The sequence below is a fragment of the Pan troglodytes genome, chromosome 10 (genome assembly GCF_028858775.2).
Source record: "Pan troglodytes isolate AG18354 chromosome 10, NHGRI_mPanTro3-v2.0_pri, whole genome shotgun sequence".
Classification (NCBI taxonomy): Eukaryota; Metazoa; Chordata; class Mammalia; order Primates; family Hominidae; genus Pan; species Pan troglodytes.
In genome coordinates, this window is record NC_072408.2 from 18645696 (window position 1) to 18668528 (window position 22833).

General features: G+C 44.8%; 1 pseudogene; it reads left to right on the forward strand.

The window, feature by feature from the left end:
- The first annotated feature begins 8453 nt into the window (after positions 1 to 8453).
- On the forward strand, positions 8454 to 22132 carry LOC112204105 (ATP-dependent RNA helicase DDX55-like; annotated as a pseudogene).
- Positions 22133 to 22833: the final 701 nt, after the last annotated feature.

Below are 22833 nucleotides of genomic sequence, written 5' to 3' on the forward strand. Positions count from 1 at the left end.
TACCACAGATCACAGGGATCATTCTAGTTTCTTCTCTTCCTATACTTGCAATTTCCTTCTCAGATAGTGAAAAACCTGGCTTCCAATAACCTTAAATATATTTACCTATTTGATCAATCCCAGTGTATGTAACTTATCTCCCATCTTCCCTGCCACTCCCTCCCTGCTCTGACTCTGATTCCCATTGCAAGCCACTCTCCCATAAGATGCCTTCCTTAACTGACTTGGGCTCTGACACTCCGCATCAGGACACACTCCTTCCTCACATTAACACTGTCTTCACCCAGTGTAGGTTCTGACACCCATACCAGGCTATGTTAGCTCTGTACCACCTCCCATACTGAAGATGGTTTAGGATTGAATTGTTCAGGAAGGGATGGGAAAGGAGAGAAAGTGAGAAAAAATAAAAGAAATCAGAAGAAAAACTAGACTTTTGGTAGAGAAGAAAAATAGATGAGGGTAGATTAGAGACACCAGTTAGGAATCTAGGAATCTTGCATTCCAAGTAAAGGGTAATGATAGTTTTATAGGACTGTGGCAGTGAGGTAGAAGTGAATCAAGTTGAGAAATGTTTAGGAAGTAAAATGGATGGAACTTGATGATAGATTCAATATAATGCATGAGAGAAAGGGAGAGAGTCATGTTGAGGATGACTCAACGGTTTCCAGCTTCATAGCTTTATGGATAATGATACCGTTGCTGAGCAAAGGAACACTGGAAAAGAACCATTTTCTACATATCCACCTATTTCATTATTTCGTACATAGCATTAATATATCTCCCTTGTATTATAGTTATTTATAGGCATATAGGTTTCTGATATCAAGGCTTTTCAGAGGTTTGCAAAGTAAGGCCCACGGGTCAAATTAAGACCTGTTTGGCCCATAGCTAAGAATTGTCTTTACATTTTTAAGGTTGTTAAAAGAAAAAAAACAAAGATAAATATGTGACATAGACTGTATGTGGTCAGCAAAGTCTAAAATGTCTGCTCCCTGACTCTTTATTTAAAAAGTCTGGGGATCCCTGCTTTCTATGGTTCATTTTGTTTTATTAGATAATGAACACATGCTAATAAAGTTGAATTTAATACTTAAAAACAAGATATCTTCCAAGGAATTTAAAATTGTAAAATAAAAATAATACATAGGAAGCATAAGTTTCATGTGTATAGCATATAGAAAAATGCATAATTTTGAAGTTCAGAAAATGAAAAAAATTTGTTCTTAGTCAACAAAAATTCATAAAGAAAAAGAGTTTGTAAAAATGTGAAGGTTCACCTTGGATGAACACGTTGGAAGTAATTCAAGCATTATTGAATTTTTGTATTGAGATGAATGTATTTTTAATCTTTCAAAATTATATATTATGGATGATAAATTATTTTCTCCTAAACACCAAGTTTTATTGCTTGTAGTTTCTCAGTTTCACCTTTACTTTTTTTATGATAACTAGAAAAAAATACTGTTTACACAGAATGTTAATGAGTGAACCATGGCTCAACAGTTTAGTCAATGTGAAGCCAAATTCCAATGCCTCATTTATGATTGCACTTGTATAGAACCCAATAATTTTTTGATGTAAAACTATTGCTTCACCTTATCTACAGACCCCCACCACAGTCCACTTTGTGCCATGTTCTGTAGCTTGTACCTAGAATTAAGGTTTGGATATTTTTGCAGTTGGCTGCCTTTGGTAATTAATTTTATTTCGTCTAGTTTTCTTAAGAGGCAAGGTTACAGGAATTGCCATGTAAATGAATATGCAAGTTAGTAACTTAAGCTTATAGCCAATGCACTATATTTTTAATAGGATAGTAGCTGGATTGATCTGTTTTGCATACAGGTGGTTTTATACAAAGCATATTAGGCATGGGGGAAGGAGCAAAAAAGGAGGGAGAAAGACAGAGACTCTGTCCTGTCCCCTCCATCCAATGAACCAAACTTTAAATACTTAGTTTAAGGCAGACTTCCTTTATGACGCATTTTCTTATCCCTCCCTTATCTGTTTTTGAGTTTAGTGTTAACTGTTTTTTTTTTAATACCCCACCATATGTTGTTCAAATGTCTATCTATACAACTGTCACACTTCAGGACAGTTGGTCCACATTTCTATTCCTGCCTGCTAGACTGAAGACTCCTTAGGGAAAAGACTGCACCTCCTCTATCTTTCTAGTCCCCTTACCTAATACAGTGCCTACCACGAAGCAGGTAGGTTTGTAAGATGAAGGAATCCATGGATAGTTTGTAATTCTTGGGAGATGACAATGCCTAGTGGGAGTGGCCAGAAGGATTCTTTAAGGATGAAAAAGAATGAAGAGTAATAAGGGGAGGCTGAATGTTGGATGTTCTGGGAGTCACTCCTTCTCCTCTGTGGTTTCTGACCATTGAGAGATCAAATGGGGATGACAGCAGAGATGGCTAAGTTGTCCCCACTATCTATTCTCTCCTTCTTCCAAGGTGATGGAGTCCTCAAATTTTGCCTAAATACATGACTACCCACAAATGAGACTTCAACTCCCAGCATCTCTTGCAGGTGGGTGTGGTCATGTGACTGACATCTGGCCAATGGGATGTAGGCATGTGCTCAATGGCAGTTTCTAGGCCATTGCTTCCTTTTCTCTCCTCATCATCCAACCTTGATCAAAAGGTCAAGGGCTACATCCAAGGAATGGTGGGGCAGCAAGGAGGAAGGAGCCTGGTATCCCGAGGACTTCATAGGGCAGAGCTGATACACAAGCTTCATAAAACAAAATCTGGACTATTGCCTGAGAAAGAAATTAATATTTTTTAATCCTTTCTCTCTTTTCTTTTTCTTTCTTTCTTTCTTTTCCTTCTTTCTTTCCCTCTCTCTTTCTTTCTTTTCTTCTTTGTCTTTCTTTTCCTTTCTTTTCTTTCTTTCTACCAGCTTTTCCTAGCTTTTTATTGTGGTAAAATAGACCTAACCTAAAATTTACCATCAAAACCATTTTGAAGCATACAGCTTAGTGGCATTAGCACATTTACACTGCTGTGCAGCCGTCACCCCCAGCCATTTCCAGGACTTTGCCATCATCCCAACCTGAAACTCTACCCATGAAACACAAGCTGCCCAACTCCCGCCTTGTTTCCCCATCCCTGGCGGCCACTGCTTCTGCTGCTATGAATTGGACTGTTCTAGGCACCTCACATAAGTGGACTCACACAATATGTCCTTTCATGTCTAGCTTCTCTATTTATTTTTTTTTTAATAAAACCTTTTAAGAGACAGGGGTCTCATTATGTTGCCCAGGCTGGTCATGAACTCCTGGCCTCTGGGGATCCTCCCACGTCATCATGACTGACTTCTCTATTTAATTTTTTTTTCTTTTCTTTTTTAAGACGGAGCGTTGCTCTGTCACCCAGGCTGGAGTGCAGTGGTACAATCTCGGCTCACTGCAATCTCCACCTCCCAGCTTCAAGCAATTCTGCCTCAGCCTCCCGAGTAGCTGGGAATACATGTGCATGCTACCACGCCCGGCTAATTTTTTGTATTTTTAGTAGAGACAGGGTTTCACCATATTAGCCAGGATGGTCTTGATCTCTTGACCTTGTGATCCGCCCATGTCGACCTCCCAAAGTGCTGGGATTACAGGCGTGAGTCACTGTGCCTGGCCTCTATTTATTTTTTAAAGGTGGGTGGGAACTAAGTGGACCATAGAGGAGCTTCCCACACAGGTAAAGACAAGGTCGGGTGTACTGAGAGACGCAGGAAAGTGGGTCAGGGTGTAGGGCTGGAGGGGAGCTATGGCCTCTGGGCCTGGACTATGGCCTCTGCCCCGGGGCACACACAGAGCAAGAGCTGCCCAGAGGAGCCAAGACTGGCTGTCAGCCTGGCCCTGAGCCCAAGGGGAAGGCAGTGAGGGACAGAGGACAGAGTACACAGGTCCTGTCTTTGGCCATAAGCAACCCAAAATGAGGCTTAGTCTCCTTCCTGGAAGCCCGCTCTGTGCCTCACATGGTGGGCCCCAGCGTGAAGTATGGGACTGCGTGACTCCAGTTCCTATGTTGACCAGGATGGTCTTGAACTCCTGGGGCCAAGAAATCCTCCCACCTCAGCCTTCCAAAGTTCTGGGATTATAGGTGTGAGCCACTGCTCCCCACCTGGAATGCTGTCTTTGTACCAGCTCCCTGGGCCTGGTAGAGAGGCACACATTCTGCTAAGAGACTTTTCCTGACTTCCCTAACCCTAGAAGGGATTTGTCCCTCCTTATTTTACTCATGGCTGGATTAGAGTTCCATTGTTTTTGAGGCTATTTTCCTGGCCAGTGCAGGGTCTCATTCATTTCTGTAGTGAACATGGTCTGCACTGAAGACAGGATCAGTAGATGTTTGCAGACAGAATGAATAAATCACTAATCAGTCTCTTAATGTTTGAATGGACTTGCTACTTCCTTGTTTCGATTTGTGTCTGTACAATCCTCTCACGTGGATAGTACAGTAAACACACATGGACTCCCTCAGATGTGGTAACTAACACGGAATTCATCTTAAGATATGCAAAGAAAGTATCTTACATCTTTATCCTCCTCCTGATCTTACAGATGGGAGAACTGAGGCACAAGACTAAGTTAAGATGGCCACCAAATTTGCACTGGTATAAACACAAACAAAGGGAGGGGAGGAACATTCTTGAAAGGGGTGTGGTGGTCTCAGATGGTTGGGTTCCTCGGATGGTGGAGGATCAGTTGGCAGTGCCTTGGTTATCTGACAGGAGGGAAGAGAAGTGGGAGGTGAGGAATAGTTCCTGGGTCCTCATGAGTATTCGAGGCAGGTTCAGGTCTGAGAAGCAAAGGATATCCTTCCTAGAAGCCTGAGTTAGGAGGAGGAACTCACTGCTGGAGAAAAAGTTGAAGAGGAAGGAAGACAGACATCTCAGATCATGGGAAGTGCTGGCCTGAGGAGGCAAGGAGAGAACCATCGGGGTAGAAGTAGGGGCTGAGGAAGCCGGCAGGGGGAGCAGAGGAGTAGGTGCCAGCATGGTGAAGATGGTGCAGTGTATTGTGTATGATACACACATTATTATTATTGGGAATAACCGTGTATCAGAGTGCAGTTCTCAGCCTGAAGAATGGGAAATGGAAAGGATCAGAGATTCAGAGAAGGCACATGGCCCTTTAAGACCAAATGAAGCCTCCTAGGCATTTCCTGCCACACTCACCCAGGCCCACCCACACCTCTGTTGCAATGGAGGGCCCCACTACAGTGCCCAGTAGAGCTGGCCTAGGGCACAATGCCAGGCCTGATGAATGTCTTTCTGGCCATGTTCAAGCAACAGGCTGTGATTAGGCCTAATTATAGAGGCCTGGTCTCTTAATATTCTGCGTGGCATGTCTCTTGCCAATCAAATCAGTGCCATCTGCAGTGTGATTCCTGCTTTAGTGGCATTGGGGGAGGAGTTAATTCAACCCAGTATAAATAGATTGTGCTCTCACCTTGCAATTCGAGGATTATTTTTCCCACCTGTCATGCACCTCCTTCCTTCTGGCTCCCTAAGCTCTCGTCTGGGTGAGCAGGGCCTGGACACTGCTATATCTAGAGTCACTAGCCACTGCCCAGTCTGTGTAAGAAGCAGGCCTCGAATTCCTCAGGGTTAGAGTGGGAAGAACCCATGTGTGCACATTTGCTTTTCCAACCTGGGCACCATTTGGCAGCTGATTTGGGCAATTCTCTCACCACCACCACCCTGCACATGTATCCCTGTTTCCAGCCTCTGTTTTCCTCTGCAGCCAGGGTTCCTTTCTTGTATACCCAAGGTGGGGAGCTGAACTGAGATCATGTATGGACAGGGTTCCTGGCAGGTACCAAGCACCTTATAAGGGGTGAGGAAATGTTGCTCCTTCTCCAAGTTCCTCCATTGTCCCTACCAATTACCCAGCCCCTGGTCCTGCCCATTCCCTCCCTCATTCACTCAGCAGCTATCAGCAGAATCCCATCTCCTATGAACTCCTGGCCTCCCACCAAATGCTCTGTCTCCCATCCCCACCTTTATAGACTGAAGCTGTGCACACGATTAGGATAAGGGCTGTGGTGTCTCAACACCACGCTACCTGTGGTGAGTGGGTGCCGGTGGGCGTGGGTGGCTCTGATGCTCTGGCTCCCACCCACAGGCACCATGACTCCTGCGAGGACCCAGCATCCCCTGGCAGATCAGACCTATGCCTTGTCCCACATCCCACCAGACCTGCAGTGAGAGGAGGCCGTCCGGCAGGTGGCAGATGCCCGGCAGTGCCTGCAGAAGGTCCCTGGAGACATCTTCAGCAGGTGGGTGCTGCCACCCATCCCCCACCTGACCAGAGGGCCGCCGCCTGTCCTTCTGCGGTCACCTGCGTTTATCCTGCTTCCCTCCCACGCCCGAACCTCTTGCTCGCCTCCTCCCTCTTCTCAATGCCCGGCGAGTAGCAAAGCCTCCTCTGGACGCCAAGAGACAGGAAGGGCTGCCCTGGGCCATGACCCTGCCCCGCGGTGGGTGTGTGAAAGTCAGGGTGGCAGTGACGCGGCGCCTGCGGCGAGAGGAAGACTAGGCCAGGGGGAGAAGGAAGAAAGCCGACCGCTGGGCTGCTGGGATCCCGCGCCCTCGCGCTCCCCACCGCCGCCCAGGCGCAGGAAGGGCTCAAGAGGCTGGCAGGCGGCTTGGAGAGACTTCTGGAGAATCCGGTGCGCCGGGCTGTACCTCAAGGAGCTCAGGGCCATCGTGCCAAACCAACAGAGCCTCGTCCGCACCCAGCGCCAGAGCATCGACGAGCTGGAGCGGCGGCTGAACGAGCTGAGCGCCTAGAATCGCAGCCTGTGGGAGCATCCGCAGCTGCCGCAAGCGCAGCCTCCGCCCGGATTCCTTACCTCGTAGCCGTCCCCGCTGCCGGCCCTCCTAGGCACCGCTGCCGCCACCGCCAGGGCCCAGGAACATCTTCAGGACCACGGACAGCGCTCATCCGCCCGGCCACTGCCCGCGCCCGAGCTGGCATCGTTTCAGAACCACGAACAGCTCCTGGCGCAACCCCAGCCAGACCCTGGAGGCAGGGCTCACACAACCAAGTCGCCCCATCAGCACCCGGGAACACTTGGGGTCAAGGCCAACAAGGAGAAGAAAGGTCCCCCAGGTTGCTGCGCTGCCCCCGGAACCCCTCTTCAGCAAGAATCTCTCGCGCCCTCGGCAAGGGAGTCCTGAGCAGGAGACCTGAGTGAGCGGGGAAGAGCAGATGAGCACTGCTGTGGTGGGAGCAAGGGAAGCAAGCGGGTGTGAGGGGGAGATGCAGAAATTGGGTGCGTGGGAGTCTAAAGGACCTGGGTGATGTGGCGTGAAGGGGTGAGAAGATGCTTGGGGGCAGAAGCCTGACAGGGAGATTTCGGGGAAAAGAGGGGAAAATATTAGTGTTTGAGAAGGTTTTGGGGAATGTTGGCGCAAAAAGGAGTAACCAGATCATCAGTAGGGGCAAAAGACAAAAGAAAGAGGATATTTAAGCGATTGGGGATATTGGGAACTGGCAGCATTTAAAGGGACTAGACTAGAAGGAAGTTGGAGTGAAGATCAAACTGAAGAAAATAGAACCATTGAAATATTTTTTTAAGTCAGAAAAAAATTGGAAGGGAGTTTCAGTAGTAGAAGTATTTGAATGGAGAGTGAGATACGAAAAAGTCAGAGACATGGAGGCATGCGAAGAGCTTTAAAAGGGCTGGGGCCAAGGAAGAGTAGGACTGGGGTAGAGGGGAATTCAGAAGGTGGAGAACAACGCTGAAAAGCAGGAGTGATGTGGGAAACCAGGGGAGCTGGAGGCAGAGGAAGAGAAAATGTGGCTCTTTACCTGGTGTGGCGGGAGTCACAGCCAAGAGGGGCTCATTTGGGGAAGTTTTCTCTGCTCTGACCCAAGTGAACACCTTTCTTCTGAGCACCCCCCAAAGTGGGGTGCTCACTTCAAAGTGAGCCAAAGGGGTGGAAGTGTTGCAAGGAAACACCCATCAAACCAATGAAGAACTCACATATACCTTGAGGACTCCGTCTGGTAATAGCGTTTTCCTCCGACTCAAGGAGGATTTTCATGCAATAGCGTTGGCCATCGTGGAAAGGGAACAATGACATGGGGGATGGTTGGCAGATGGAGTTGATATTCGGTTGTCATGCCTGTTTTAATCTTCTTGTTAGGGCCAGCAACTGCAAACCTTATTTCCTTTTGGCTATTTGCTGATCACTAAAATCTCATCGTGGGTCATGAGAGAAATGCTATCCTCCCAGGACCTAGGACCTCAAGCTCTTTCTTCACTCAGGAGGTCCATAAACTAGGAATATGGGAAGAAACCTTAAACGGGCTGGAATGTTCTCTTCTCTATACTAAAAAGTCTGTGCCTATGTCAGCTTTCCTTCTCTGATTAGACAGGCGATGGGAAACTGCGTGGAAGACCAGTGAGAGGGAAATTGCACCTGGTCAGCACCTGGCCTTGACAATGGTGATGCTCAAGGGGATGGAGAGAGGTAAAGTAGAGCTGAGGATCTCATCTTCATTCAGTCTCATGTGTGCTTCAAATCTTGGGGATAACTGTGAAGATTTGCTGTATTCCTTAAAACTCATTTTTTTTCTCTCATCTGTTGTGGACTTAGAGAAGCTAAGTTAGGGCATGTTAGCTCACAGTGTAAGCTGACCAGAACCATAGAATCTAAGAGGAAACATCGAAGATGATCTGGCTTGGCAGACCTACAACGTTTCATTCAAGTCCCAAAAACATGCAGTTTTCTATCCCAATTCCTTCAAAGACCCATTTGCACTTCCCTCATTTTCACCTGTTTTTTTTTTTCTGTTTTTTTCTTTTTTTTCTTTTTTTTGGTTGTTGTTTCATTTCTTTGTCTAGCATAAAAAGCAGAAAATCAGTTTTCCCTCATTCCTCAAGGCTCAGCAAAAAGGGACATTCTTCCACGATACTAAGTGGTCTTTTCTCCTAAGGAGAGAGAACTTTTCCTTCTTTGGGGTAAATGCCAAAGAGTATAATTGCTCGGTCACATGAGAAGTGCACATTTGGTTTTTGAAGAAACTGCCAAAATACTTTTCAGAGTCACTATACCGTGTTCTAGTCATGCCCACGATGTATGAAAGATCCAGTTTCTTTGCATTCTTGCTAACATTTTGTGTCATTTTTTATCTTATCCATTCTAACAGGCACAGTGGTAGCCCATTGTGGTTTTAATTTGCATTTCTTAATGGCTAATGTTGCTGACCATATTTATATGTGCATATTTGCTGATCACATTTTCTTTGGTGAAATGTCTCTTCGTGTCTTTTGACCATTTTCTCATGGGACAGTGTTTTAAAATGTGTTGAGTTTTGAGAGTTTTTCATAGATTCTATATATAAGTCCTTTGTTATATGGTTTGAAGATGTTTTCACTCAGTCTGTAGCATTTCTTTTTGTTCCTGTAATAGGATCCTTCACAGAGCAAGAGCCCTAAATTATTTTGAAGTTCGCCTTACCAGTTTTTCCTTCTATGAATTGTTTTTGTGTCATGTCTAAGAACTAGGTGTTGAAATTTCTCCTGTTTTCTTCTAAAAGTTTAATAGCTTTCCATGTTAAATTTAAATCTGTGATCCATTGAAATTAATTTTGATATAAGATAGGAATTTTAGGTTGAGGTTCAAATTTTGCACATGAAAATGCCATTGTTCCCATAGCATTTGGTGAAGGATTCTCGTTTCTCTATTGAGTTGCCTTTGCAGCTTTGTTAGAAATCACTTGGCCATGTTTGTGTAGATCCACTTCTGGACTTTGTGTTCTGTTCCACTGGTCTCTGTATCCAGCCCTTCCCCAAAACACACACTGTCGTGACTCCTCTAACATCAGAGTAGGACTTAAAATTGTGTAGCACAACTCCTCCTACTGAATTCATCTTTTTATCTTTACCTTTTCATATAAATTTAGGAATCAGTTTGTCTATACAGACAAAATATCCTGTGCTGAGATTTTGGTGGATTTGCTTTAAAGGAATAGATCAGTTTTGGAAGAATTAAAATTTTTACTGTGTTGAGTTTTCCCATCCATGAATATATCTCTTCATTTGTTTGGGCTTTCTTTGATTTTGTTTATAGCATTTTTGGTTTTCAGAATACAGATTCTTATATACCTAAGAATTTCATTTTTCAGAGGTATTATAAATGGAATTTTTGCAAAATTTTAAATGTCCAGTTATTACTAGCATATAAATATTGAATTTAGTTTTATTTGTTGACCTTGTATTCTTTCTGGGTTTTCTTCCCCCCAAGGAAGTCACTTTTCTACACAAGGAAGTCACTCTGGCTCTCTCTCCATGTTTGTCTACACAGTGCCTGCCCTTCCAGGAGTAGGAAAGTCCCTCATCTAGAGCTCAACCTTGGGCCTTAAGAGTGTGTGGTAGGAGGTGTTCAAGCATCCCCCCAACAATGTGGAGATGTGGCAGAAACCCATTTACCTGTTACATTGGTATTTGGCTCCACAAAGAAATGTTTCATTGCTTTGTCATAAAAATAAATTAATGAATTAAGTTAAAACAAAAAGTGGCTTCACAAAGAAGCCGTGTAAGCATCTGCCCATTGGACTTCCTTCAATGCACCATCCCTCTCACCAGGCTGTGGGGAGGACAGGGAGCTGGGGCTGGGAAGGGCAGCAGGAAGAGGAAGGTGTGCTTAGGGACAGGCAAAGGTGCCCCATCCCTGACAATTGTAGGACACTTCTTTCCCCATATATTTCCCTACAACTTCCTAAAATTGTAGCTGCTGGAGAACCTGGACTCTGGTGACTGAGGGCTGCCCTGTGAGTGAGGTTAGGGCTTTCCCATCTGCCTTCACACAGGAGCCTGTGTCACATGGCACCTGGGCAGCACAAGGAGAGGAACATCAATAGAGGGGGGACAGGGTGGCACACACCCTCACACCTCACCAGGTAGACTGATATGGCTGGAAAAACACCAACAGATGAAAAGCACTCTTTTCTCATCTTCCCAAAGTAAATCCTTGAGACATCAGCTGCTCCACACGCTGGTCACTGTGGGTGGGGAGCTGAACACCTCCTTCCATGAAATGGGAAAAGACACAGAGGGAGTCAAAATACGCCCCTTGTTTGCCTGCCTTCACCCTCCCCAGTCCTCTCTGTGCTGGTATTTGCCCCAGAGCCAGGTCTTCTTTAAAAACCAAAATTACTCCAGCCTCCGTCAGCAAGTGTTTGACTCCCCTGGGGTTTTAAAGAGGTCTTCTCAGGCCCCTGATTTCTCTGTTCCCTGAAACCTGCCTCATCAGCAAGAGCACATAAGCAGCTGCCTACAAGCACCCTATAATCACTCAGTAGATGAACAGCAGGGCTAATAGGGACCCCAGTGGGCATCCAAGCCTTGATTCAATGAGACATAGATTTGACAGATTCCCATCATGTACAGATGCACCTAATGGAATGAACCTCGTGCCTTTTATTTACCTTAGGTGCGTGTATTGCACCCTGGTGAGTCCTACTCTACTTTAGTCTGTTCTATTTTATTAAAAATTCAATTCACAATCCCTACTGGTTCAGCCTGCCATGCAAGAAGCACTGTTGCATTCCAACCCCATTTTCCAGACAAGACCATGGACTCACTGATCCATGGTTCCACCCCACACCTCTGAGGATGACTTCACACCTGTTCCTGGCAGAGTACAGAGACTTGAAGTACTTATAGATGTGCAGGAATGCTGGTTGTGCAAAGACCACATGTGTATATGCCTGCAAGCCTTATTCTCATTCTCAGCCAGGTAAGGCCTCTTTATATTTTTTTCTTTTGCATATCACCCCCACTCTTGCAGAGCACACTTCTGTTTGTTTGATCTTGTGCATGGTACCCATTAAGGTCACCCTGCTCTCAACCTTCTCTGAAGCCTGTACCCCTCAGTGTTGTACCACTCTGAGGGAGATTAGTGAGAAACTGTCTGTATTATCTTTCTCTTCTGAGACCCTCCTAGTTTCCTAGTTTGTGGAATCTCCCTGAGGATTGAGACCAGGTTCTTCATGACATAGCAGAGTGCCTGAGTGTACCAAGAACTCTAGAAGGACTAAAATATGTTAAAATACAGGTTTTTTCTGATTTCTAAGGTAGGTGGTCATGTATTAATTTGTATTCTCTAAGAATCAATGTAGAGAATAGTATCTCATAAGGAACATCAGATTATTTATCTATTTATCTTGGTTTTACAGTGGCTATGTTTCACCGAGTCAGAAAAGTAGTTCTGTCACCCCCGCTGCCCCATTTTCTGGCAGGGACACAAAGGCACAGGATGGTTGAGTGATCTGTCAAGAGTCACCGGCTGGGACTATTTCCATGTTTTTCCTTACTCACTAGATTCTTCTTTCTATGCCAGAGGAAAAGGAGGCATCTCTGCTAATCCTCCCCCAACTTCCCAAGAAGAAAGCACCAGGTCCCCTGAAAGCCACATGCTGTGCTGGCCTGACTGCTGCTCCCCGACACTCCCCGGGGAGAGGGGCCTGGTGCCCCCTCCCACCACCTCCAGCCACACCTCTCCTGTCTTCAAAAGCCGACAAGGCTAGTCCTTCCTCACTCTAAAGTCCTTTCAGAAAAGCTTCTGAAACAGTGTGTCTCCAACTGCTATGAATGCCACCCACAGTCATAAAGATGTTTCACACAGAGATCGCCTAGATATATACAGATATTGGCAATTCAGCCAGTGTTGCACAACACAGTACTTAACTTTGTGAAATTTGATGCACTCTGATGGTTTCTATTTTGATATGCTATGCTATGCTATGCTATTCTTTTAAGGGCCCATTATAACTGACCAAGTGGATGTCATAACTTTTAATGAATCTAGATCTGCAGCTAAAATACTTCAAAAATTCCAGCAAGGACAAAAACTCAGGCCTAGATTTGCCACCAGTGCCCTCTTCTGGGCAGTTTTATTATAAGATGTTGACAATTGAAACATTGTTTAATTGTCAACATCTGTATGTGTGAACTGAGTCTCACCAGAAAATAGATTTATGTCTGTTGGTTACAGCTTAAAAGATTTAAGAAGCAATGTTTAGAAATGCTCCTGGTGAAAAGGCCAAGCTAAAAAGGACGTGTGTGTGTGTGTGTGTGTGTGTGTGTGTGTGTGTGTGTGGCAGAGAGAGAGAGAGAAAGAGAGAGGCAGAGAGAGATAGGCTGTACGGATTTTTCTCTGTGATCTCCTCTCCTCCTGCCAATTAGCCCAAGGTGGGATCTCAGAGACCTGGCCCTGCCTCCCCAAACCCATTCCCACACCGAGGCCAGCCTGGGAAGAGGGCAACAGAGCTCATATCTCTGTGGAGAGGAGGCTGGGCTCAATGCAGGCCTCTGTGTCGTTGTTCATCTTCACTTCATAGGTCTTGTCCTGAGACCCCTCCTGCTGACACACCATGGTTGTCTGGCTCTCCCAGGAAAAGCACCTACAGTGTTCAAGATGGAGAAAATCATCAGGAACTGCCACCCTCCCCCACTTTGCTCAGCACACGTGCACACATTACTCATGCACACACACACACGTACATGCATGCACAAATATGTGCACATACACACATGTGAACATGTGTGCAATTTCTGTGGCTTCATTCTCCTGTGATGGCCGATGAAACCATGGAGCCACAGAAGTGTTAAGATTAGGGAGAAGGTTTCATGTGGGAGAAGGACATCTGGTGTTGGATCCAAGGAGATCTGAGTCCTGACCCCAAGTCACTTATCCTCTGGCCCAAGTCACTTAGCCCACCCCATTCCTCAGTTTCCCTTTCTATGAAATTTATATTACATATGCCCTGCCTAACTCAGAGGCAACAGATGAGACATTGCTCTGAGGGTGGAAAGAGCCAGGTTTGACTGAAGGGTCCTAGGCTGTGCCATATAGGGCAGGGTGGACCCATGAGAAGACTGTTCCCCATCCGCCCCCAGCTGTGACAGCTAGGCCTTTGAAAATTTGGCACATCTCAGATGTCCCTGTCATCCTATTTTGATTGTGCCCTTGATTCTGACACCTGCTCCCAGGATTAAAGACACAGAGAGGAAACCTCACCTAGAGGGTTTTGCTCTCCTGAGCAGAGGGCAGTGAGCCTGAGTCCTTGCTGAGTCTAAATCCCTCCTGATGTCCACACCCTTCCACACTAAGATGTGCCTTTCCCACTGGGACACGGTCTTCTGGTCACTGGGTCATGTCTTCTTTAGCTCTGGGCCATGAGCTCTTCCTTTTCCTATCTGTGCTCAGCTCAGTGCCTCCCTCTGTCTTACTTCCTGTAGACCCTGCATGCCCGGCACGCTTTATCCTCAGACCACTGAGGGCATCAGAGAAAGATCCCAGTCCATCCTCTCAGTGCTGAGAGCTGAATCAGTGCCCCTGGCTTTGAGTATCTCAGGCAGGGTAAGGGCAGTTCTCTCTCGTGGAGGCCTGCAGATCGCCACCTGCCCCGCAGTGGGAAGGAAAGATGAGAGGTGAGAGCTCCAGGTAGATTAGGAGGCGAGGGAGATAGAGTGGGCTTTGGAGAGGAACGGGGGGATGAACTGGAGATGCAGAGTGTCAGCAGGCAATAGCATTTCTGGGGACCACCGGGCACAGGATGTGCTGGCCTATCTTCAACACAAGCAATGCTGGTACCTGAGGTGTCCTTAACTTTGAGCTGCAACACGGAGGACAAGGCCCAGGAGCAGGAATGTGGGCTACGCTTTTCTTCATCAAGCTGAATCTTGGCACCCTGTGTGTTGTTTGTCCCAACTGCAGTGGGCAGAGACGGAACCAACATTTCATGAGCACTGACTGTGGGCTGGGCACTGCTAGGTGCTTTGCGTGTGTTTTGCTTCACAAAGAGATGCATCTGTGGGGACAAGGAAATCCCCTGGGGTCTCCTCTCCCAGCTCCTCTAAACATCCCTCTCCTCTTATGTCATAGAGAACAAAGCTTCACAAGAAAATGCCCTTAGAAGCTGGGGAATAAATCCACCCTGAGCTGCTAAAGTTGGACATGGAGCCCTCCTTAAGCAGAGGCTTGGATGAGGCCAGCAGGGAAGAAGGCGGCGTGGGGACTGAGTCAGGACCTCTCTGGAATGAGAGTCTCCCGACCTACTTTCAGGCAAGGCAAGTCAGAGAATTCCTTTCTGACCATGCTTCACGGGAGAAAGGGTCAGAGAGTTACCTTCCTGCTCCTGCTGTTTTCTGCATTTCCTTCCATGTAAAATATTCAGCAGATCAAGGGGCCACATGTTGGGGTAATGTGTTCTGGACCCTGACACTATCCTCCTACCTCTCTGACCATTTCCTCTCTGTTTCTTTGTGGAGTTCTCTCCCAGGCGTCCATCCCCGTCCATCATGGGGACCCTGCCAGGGAGGGTGGGAGGAGGAAGCCAGGGATCTGGGGTGATCTGAGGGCAGCCTGAGAGGACATGATGAGACGGAGGGGGCAGGGTTAAAGGGCCAACTACATTAGGTTGATTCACATGAAATTGCTGATATTTGGTCATTTTTTACTTACAAAAATCATAAGTTCATCTGGTTCAAACTAAAACTTCAAAACGTGCTTCAGTAGGGTTCATGTTGAACTGGACTTGCAGCCAGGCAGTTGGGAACTCAAGGCACTTACAGGAAGGTGACTGGAGGCCTTGCAGCAAGGCTCCTCTGTGCACCTTGCAGCGTCACAGTCACAGCAGGAAGCACATGCTTCACTTAGGAAGCAGGGAACTCATGTGGAATCCTGTCTAGCCACAAAGTCACTCTTCTCCAGCTGAAAAGTATATAGCCGACTTATCATAAAACTCCCTCTCACTACTGCAGGAGGACAGAGAAAGTACAGCACATTTCTGCATCTCTGAGACTGGGAAGCCTGCTCTGGGTGATCTTGCAGAGCAGGCCCTGTGGTTACATTGTTGTGTGGATCTGCACAGCAGGCTGGAAGGCAGAGTCACAGCTAGAGCTTTAGAAATAGAGTGGGTAAAGACGTGGTTCTTCAAGGATATGTGCAGAAAATTCTCTGCCAATACAAAAGGCTTGCTAAAAGGAAGCCTCCAATGCAAGGCAGCGGATGAGTGGCTTACCACCTGTGGATCTTAGTCAAGTCAATCTCTCTGAGCCTCAGTTTCCTCATCTATAAATGGGAATGATGATACCTACCTCTTAAGACTGTGCATCAGCTTGCCAGGGCTTCCATACCAAATACCACAGACTGGGTGGCTTAAACAACAGAAATGCATTTTCTCACAGTTCTGCAGCCTGGAAGTCTGAGATTGAAGTGCCGTCAGGGTTGGTTTCCGGGGAGGGCTCTCTTCCTGGCTTGCTGATGGCTGCCTTCTTGCCTCATGTGGCCTCTTCTCTGTGCACATGCAGAGAAAGAGATCTCTTGTGTCTCTTCCCCTTATAAGGACTCCAGTCCTATCAGATTAAGGTCCCACACTTACAACCTCATTTAACCTTTATACCTCCTTATAGGCCCTATCTTCAAATAGTCATATTAGGAGTTAGGGCTTCCATACATGAATTTTGGGGGGACACAATTCAACTCATAACAGACTTTTTTGAGGCTCACAGGGCGTAGATTGTACTCTGAAAATGGTAGCTCTTTGGATGTGGGTCATCCAGAAGGTCTAGCAGGTTGCAGCAAATCAGGCTGATGAAGAAAGATCTGACCAGACCAAGACCAGGATATCCCCAGATCCTTGGAGAAGAACTGAACATGAGCACCAGACCCCACTCAACAGCATCAGTATTTTGCTACTCCTCTACTTGTCCTATATTCACTGGTTATATAAATATCATTTATATATATATAAATGCACTGGTTGTATAAATATAACTATATTTAAATTATATTTATATATAAATTATAAATACATATGTATATTTAAATTATATTTATATATAAATATAATTTGTATATATATTCATTGGCTATATAAATATAACTAACTTGTTGTTATAAAAAACCTGTGGCTTTCTTTCCTCGATGCCACCTTTTCTCTCACTTCCTGGGCTCAGTCACCCCCAGCTGTGCCTTATCTCCTTCCCTGCTATCCAGTGAGCTCAGGCCTCCATCCTTGATGGCTTGGCTATGAGCAGTCACTTCCTGTCTGAACTTTGCCTTCATCCAGTCCAATGCACTCACACCACAGACAGGCTGTTCGTGTACAGTGCAGACCAGATCCTGTCACTTCCCTACTTGAAATGTTTCAGTGACTTCCTACTATTTTAGGATAAACCCAAGATGTTAACAGGTTCACAGGGCTGGCATCATCTGCTCTGGCTCCTGCGTGTGCCTCACCCTGGGTGGCTGCACCCCCACATTTCTTCCACTGACTCAGATGCCTCTGGTCTCTGCCATCTGCTCTGCCCTCTCCTGCCTGCTCCCACAACCTTGTCCCAAATTCACTTTTCAGAGCCCAGATACTAAGTCACACAACTTTTTCTGGGGCCTTTTTTAGGGGGAGGTGGGCAGGCTACCGCCCATGTGCTCATGGGGACCCTGTTTCTCCAGTCCTGACAGTTATCTCACAACACTGAGTCTCTGTTCCTTTTAGGCTCTGAGGTCCAGGAGGCAGCTGGCTGTGTCTGCAGTCTTGTTTATTGTGGCCACTGGCACTGTGTCTACCCCATAGCAAAGCTAAGGGAGGACTGGTTGAATCAATTATCTTTTATGAATCATTTTTAATATTTCTGCACATATGTTCACAGAAGACTTATTCACAATAGCCCAAAGGTGGGAACAACCCAAGTGTTCGCAGAGGAATGAATGGATACGCAATGTGGTCTATCCATACAATGGGATATTATCCAGGCTTAAAAGGGAATGACATTCTGACACACCCTGCTACATGAATGAACCTTGAGGACATCATGCAAAGTGAAATAAGCCAGACACAAAAGGAAACATATTGCATGATTCCACTTCTAAGAATTACCTACAGTCATCCATTTCGTAGGGACAGAGAATGGAGAAATGTTTGCCAGGGCTGGAGGAGGAGGGAATGGAGAGTTTGTGTTTAATGGGTACAGAATTTCAGGTTGGGAAGATGACAATGTTCTGTGGATGGATGGTGGTGACAGTTGCCCGACAATGTGACTGTGCTCAGTGCCACCAGACTGTATGCTGAAAATGACTAAGATGGTAAATTTTATGTTTTGCATTCTTTCCACAATTAAAAAAAAAAAAGAAACTTCAAATACTTCGGGGTGAGGAGCAGAGAGAGAAGTGTGTCAAATTTGTCTTTTCCTGAAAGAAGCCATTTAAATATGTTAGTAAACAACTTCTTTAAAGACCCAAAAAAACATGAACTGAAGCAATCAGACTACTATCCTTCTAACTGGTAGATATGATGTGGAAATGTTAAGTTTATTTACGAAAAATGAATCATATCATTTTGAAACCTTAGGAGAGGATAGGTCAAGGCTGACTGGCAGGCAGGGCAATGGCAGGTATAGGGAAGGGGACTGCAGGCAGCCAGGGCAGACGTGCTTACCAGGAAATGAGCAATTGAACATGGAAAAGAGGGCAGGATAAGTGGAAACATCTATTTAAAACTTTGGTTTATCATCTATGAAGGACAGAAAGAATAAATGATTCTAGGCCAGACGCAGTGGCTCACGCCTGTAATCCCAGAACTTTGGGAGGCCAAGGTGGGCAGATCACCTGAGGTCAGGAGTTCAGGACCAGCCTGGCCAACATGGTGAAACCCTGTCTCTACTGAAAATACAAAAATTAGCTGGGCGTGGTGGTGGGCACCCATAATCCCAGCTGCTCGGGAGGCTGAAACAGGAGAATCGCTTGAACCTGGGAGGTGGAGGTTGCAGTGAGCTGAGATCATGCCACTGCTCCCAGCCTGAGTGACAAGACTGAAACTCCATCTCAAAAAAATAATAATGATAAATGATTCTCCTCTGCTCTCAGGATCTCCTCTGTTCCAAGTTTAAGAGTTTAAGCAACAAGGTGGGAACATCACTGTGGCCATTCCAGGCCACTTGAAGACAGGTTCTGAAGGAAGGCAGAAGGCTTGTATCTGGCCAGCTGTGTGTGATCCCTGCATATCCTGGTGTTGGATGAGGCAGACAGACTTCTGGACATGGGATTTGAGGCAAGCATAAATACCATCCTGGAGTTTTTGCCAAAGCAGAGGAGAACAGGCCTTTTCTCTGCCACTCAGAAGCAGGAAGTGGAGAACTTGGGGAGAGTGGGACGCCGGAACCCTGTCCAGTCTCAGTGAAGAAGGGTGTGGCAGCCAGCAGTGCCCAGAACACCACTCTCCCCTAGAAAACTACTACATGGTATGCAAGGCAGATGAGAAATTTAATCAGCTGCTACATTTTCTTCGCAGTCATAAGCAAGAGCAACACCTGGTCTTCTTTAGCACCTGCACCTGTGTGGAATACTACAGGAAGGCTCTGGAGGTGCTGATGAAGAGTGTGAAGATTGTGTGCATCCATGGAAAGATGAAATACGATCTTCATGCAAATTGAAAATTGCAATTGTTCTGCAAATTGCAAAGTGGAATTTTAGTGTGCACTGATGTGGTGGCCCAGGAATCAATGTTCCTGAAGTAAACTGGGTTTTGCAGTACAATCGCCCCTACAATGCAAGTGCCTTTGTGCAGCACTGTAGCCGCACAGCCCTCATTGGCCACAGAGGCAGAGCTCTGGTGTTCCTCCCGCCCGTGGAAGAGTCATACATCAATTTCCTTGCAATTAACCAAAAATGCCCCCTGGCGGAGATGAAACTCTAGAAAAACACAGCTGACCTTCTGCCAAAACTCAAGTCCATGACCCTGGCAGAAACATCTGTGTTTGAAAAGGGCATGAAAGCTTTTGTGTCCTATGTCCAGGCTTATGCAAAGTAAGAATGCAACCTGATTTTCAGATTAAATAATCTTGATTTTGCAAGTCTTGCTCGAGGTTTTTCCCTGCTGAGAATGCCCAAGATGCCAGAATTGAGAGGAAAGCAGTTTCCAGATTTTGTGCCTGTGGACATTAATACAGACACTATTTCATTTAAAGATAAAATTAGAGAAAAGCAGAGGCAGAAATTACTGGAGCAACAAAGAAAAGAGAAAAACAGAAAATGAAGGGAGAAGAAAATTCATAAAAAATAAAGATTGGTCGAAGCAGAAGGCCAAAAAAGAAAAGAAGAAAAACATGAATGAGATAAGGAAAAGGGAAGCATGTTCTGATACAAAGATGAGGACATGGAAGAACTTCTCAATGATTCAGGGCTCTTGAAAAAAATTTTTAAAGGCAAAATTACTGAAGAATTTGAGAAGGACTTATTGACAAGTGGCAAAAGAACAATCAAGACAGCCAATTTAATGTCTCAGATTTGGAAGATGACTGCTAATACCAGGGCCACAGATAAACCCATAAGGGCATAGCTGTTTCCTAACTTGGTGGATGATTCCTATTTGCTTTTACTGCAAATCAAAACTTCAGGAGACATCTGAGAAGAATTACATCTCTGAAAGCTCTCCTTTCAGACTAGGGAGAAATGAGGGATTTCACACTCATGAATATTTGACTAAAAACATTCCAGTCTTGAAGTAGTTGAACAGAAGAAAATGTAAAATTATTTGAGTGTAAATAATAGATTTCAATATTTATTTATTATGATGGGTCATATGTGTGCGTGTGTGTGTGTGTGTGTGAGCTCATTTTTTCCAAGGCTATTTTATAGTTATTTGCAAACATTAAGATACTGAAGTATACTTGGTTTTAAATTTTTTAAGGCCCCTAAGTACTTTTAGGCACCTGACATCCCTGAGTGTTCTTGGCCCTGGACTTCAGTTATCCTTCAATGCCCTGCAGAGGTGGCTAATGTGCTGAAGTTTTTCTATGTTAAGAATAGTCCTGGCCGGGCGCGGTGACTCACGCCTGTAATCCCAGCGTTTGGGAGGCCGAGTCAGGCGAATCACGAGGTCAATAGATCGAGATTATCCTGGCCAACGTGGTGAAACCCCATCTCTACTAAAAATACAAAAATTAGCCGGGCGTGGTGGCACGAGCCTGTAGTCCCAGCTACTTGGGAGGCTGAGGCAGGAGAATTGCTTGAACCCGGGAGGTGGATGTTGCAGTGAGCCGAGATCGTGCCACTGCACTCCAGCCCGGTGACAGAGCGAGACTCCATCTCAAACAAACGAACAAAAAGAATAGCGCCAGTATTGTTTTATTGGTGAACAGCTGAAAAACAGAGATATTAAGTCATATTTTGGGAAAGATAATTCTAATTTTTATGCCTTCTGTTGAATAAACTGTGTCCTTCTAAAAAACAGAAATGATAAGCATTTGGATAGTTAATATAATTGAACAAATAAATACATATGTGCATATAGATTTATAATATACTTTTGAAGAGAATATTTTTAAAATACACTGAACACTGATTTTTTTAATAATACAGTTTGGTTTGGTAAAAATGGATAATTTAAAAATGTGTCCAAGTATTAAGGGCTCATTTACTCATCTTTCTCTACTTTTTACCAAGAAGTTTTTATAAAAACAGAGGAACAAATTTGAAGTATTTTCTCTTCTTCGTGACTTTGCCTTTAGAAATAGATGTTAATGAACTGTGAAATGGACACAAGTGGGCAAAAAAATGAGTTGAAATGGACATGTGAGTGTAAACTGGGCATAAACGGAAAAAGGGATGAGTCTAATGGTTTCAGTTCCAAATTCAATACCTGGGAACTATTGGCCTGATGGCTTCATCTTTAGAATGAAGTAGATAAAAACCCAAATTGTTGCATTCTTTAAAAATAGCATTCAGTCATTAATGAAAGAATTTTAAGGTTGATGAATGGTGAAATATAATTCTAAATTATATGAGGTAAAATGTCTTTCTAACATGTTCGAGAATTCCTTTAGTAATATCAATTTTTGAGCATAAGTGGTATTTGAGCAATAAAAATACACAGTATAAAGGACAGGTCACATAGAGTGTGACATTCCTACTGAACAACTGAATAACCATATTTAATTTAACTTAAAAATGTCTAATTTTCATTAAATAATGCTTCACCAACTTAACATAATGATTGGTTTGGTAATCCTTTTAATTGGACTTTTAAATGATTTAGGAATATAAAATTGTTTAAATAATTCATGCCATCTTAGTTGTCACGTTAAATTTATGTAATTGGTAGAAAATGTAAAAATATGTTTTTAAAATGCCTTTTAAATGCTTGTTGGCAGTAATTTTTTTTTTTTTTTTTTTTTTTGGAGTCTCACTCTGTCACCCAGGCTGGAGTGCAATGGCATGATCTCGGCTCACTGCAACCTCTGCCTCCAGGGTTCAAGCAATTCTCCTGCCTCAGCCTCCCAAGTAGCTGGGATTACAGGCACGTGCCACCACATCCAGCTAATTTTTGTATTTTTAGTACAGAAGGGGTTTCATCATGTTGGTCAGGCTGGTCTCGAACTCCTGACCTCAGGTGATCCACCCGCCTCAAACTTCCAAAGGCAATAAGTTTTAATCAACTATTTTTCAACTTTATTTCTGCAGTGAGGCAACAATTTTTGAAAGTGGTTATACTTCTAATCTCAAACATAGCTTTGTGAAGAGCCACATGGAGGAAAGGAATTAATAGTCAAAAGGTATAACACGAGACTCCAACCTTGAGAAGGTGATCCTGGCATAGCGCATGATACTGTCAAAATCATATCTTTCTTCAAGTGAGTTTACTTCTCCAGGATCCCTCTTCATAAAATTGTACTCTTCACCTAAGAACCAGGGATAAACAGAATCTTAGAAGCCTTTTCACTGACAGAAAAGAGAACAAAAAAGTCCTTTCTACACCTGTATCTGTTATGAAATGAATGATTTTCTTGCTGGTTGTATTTACAAACTTAACACCCAGGC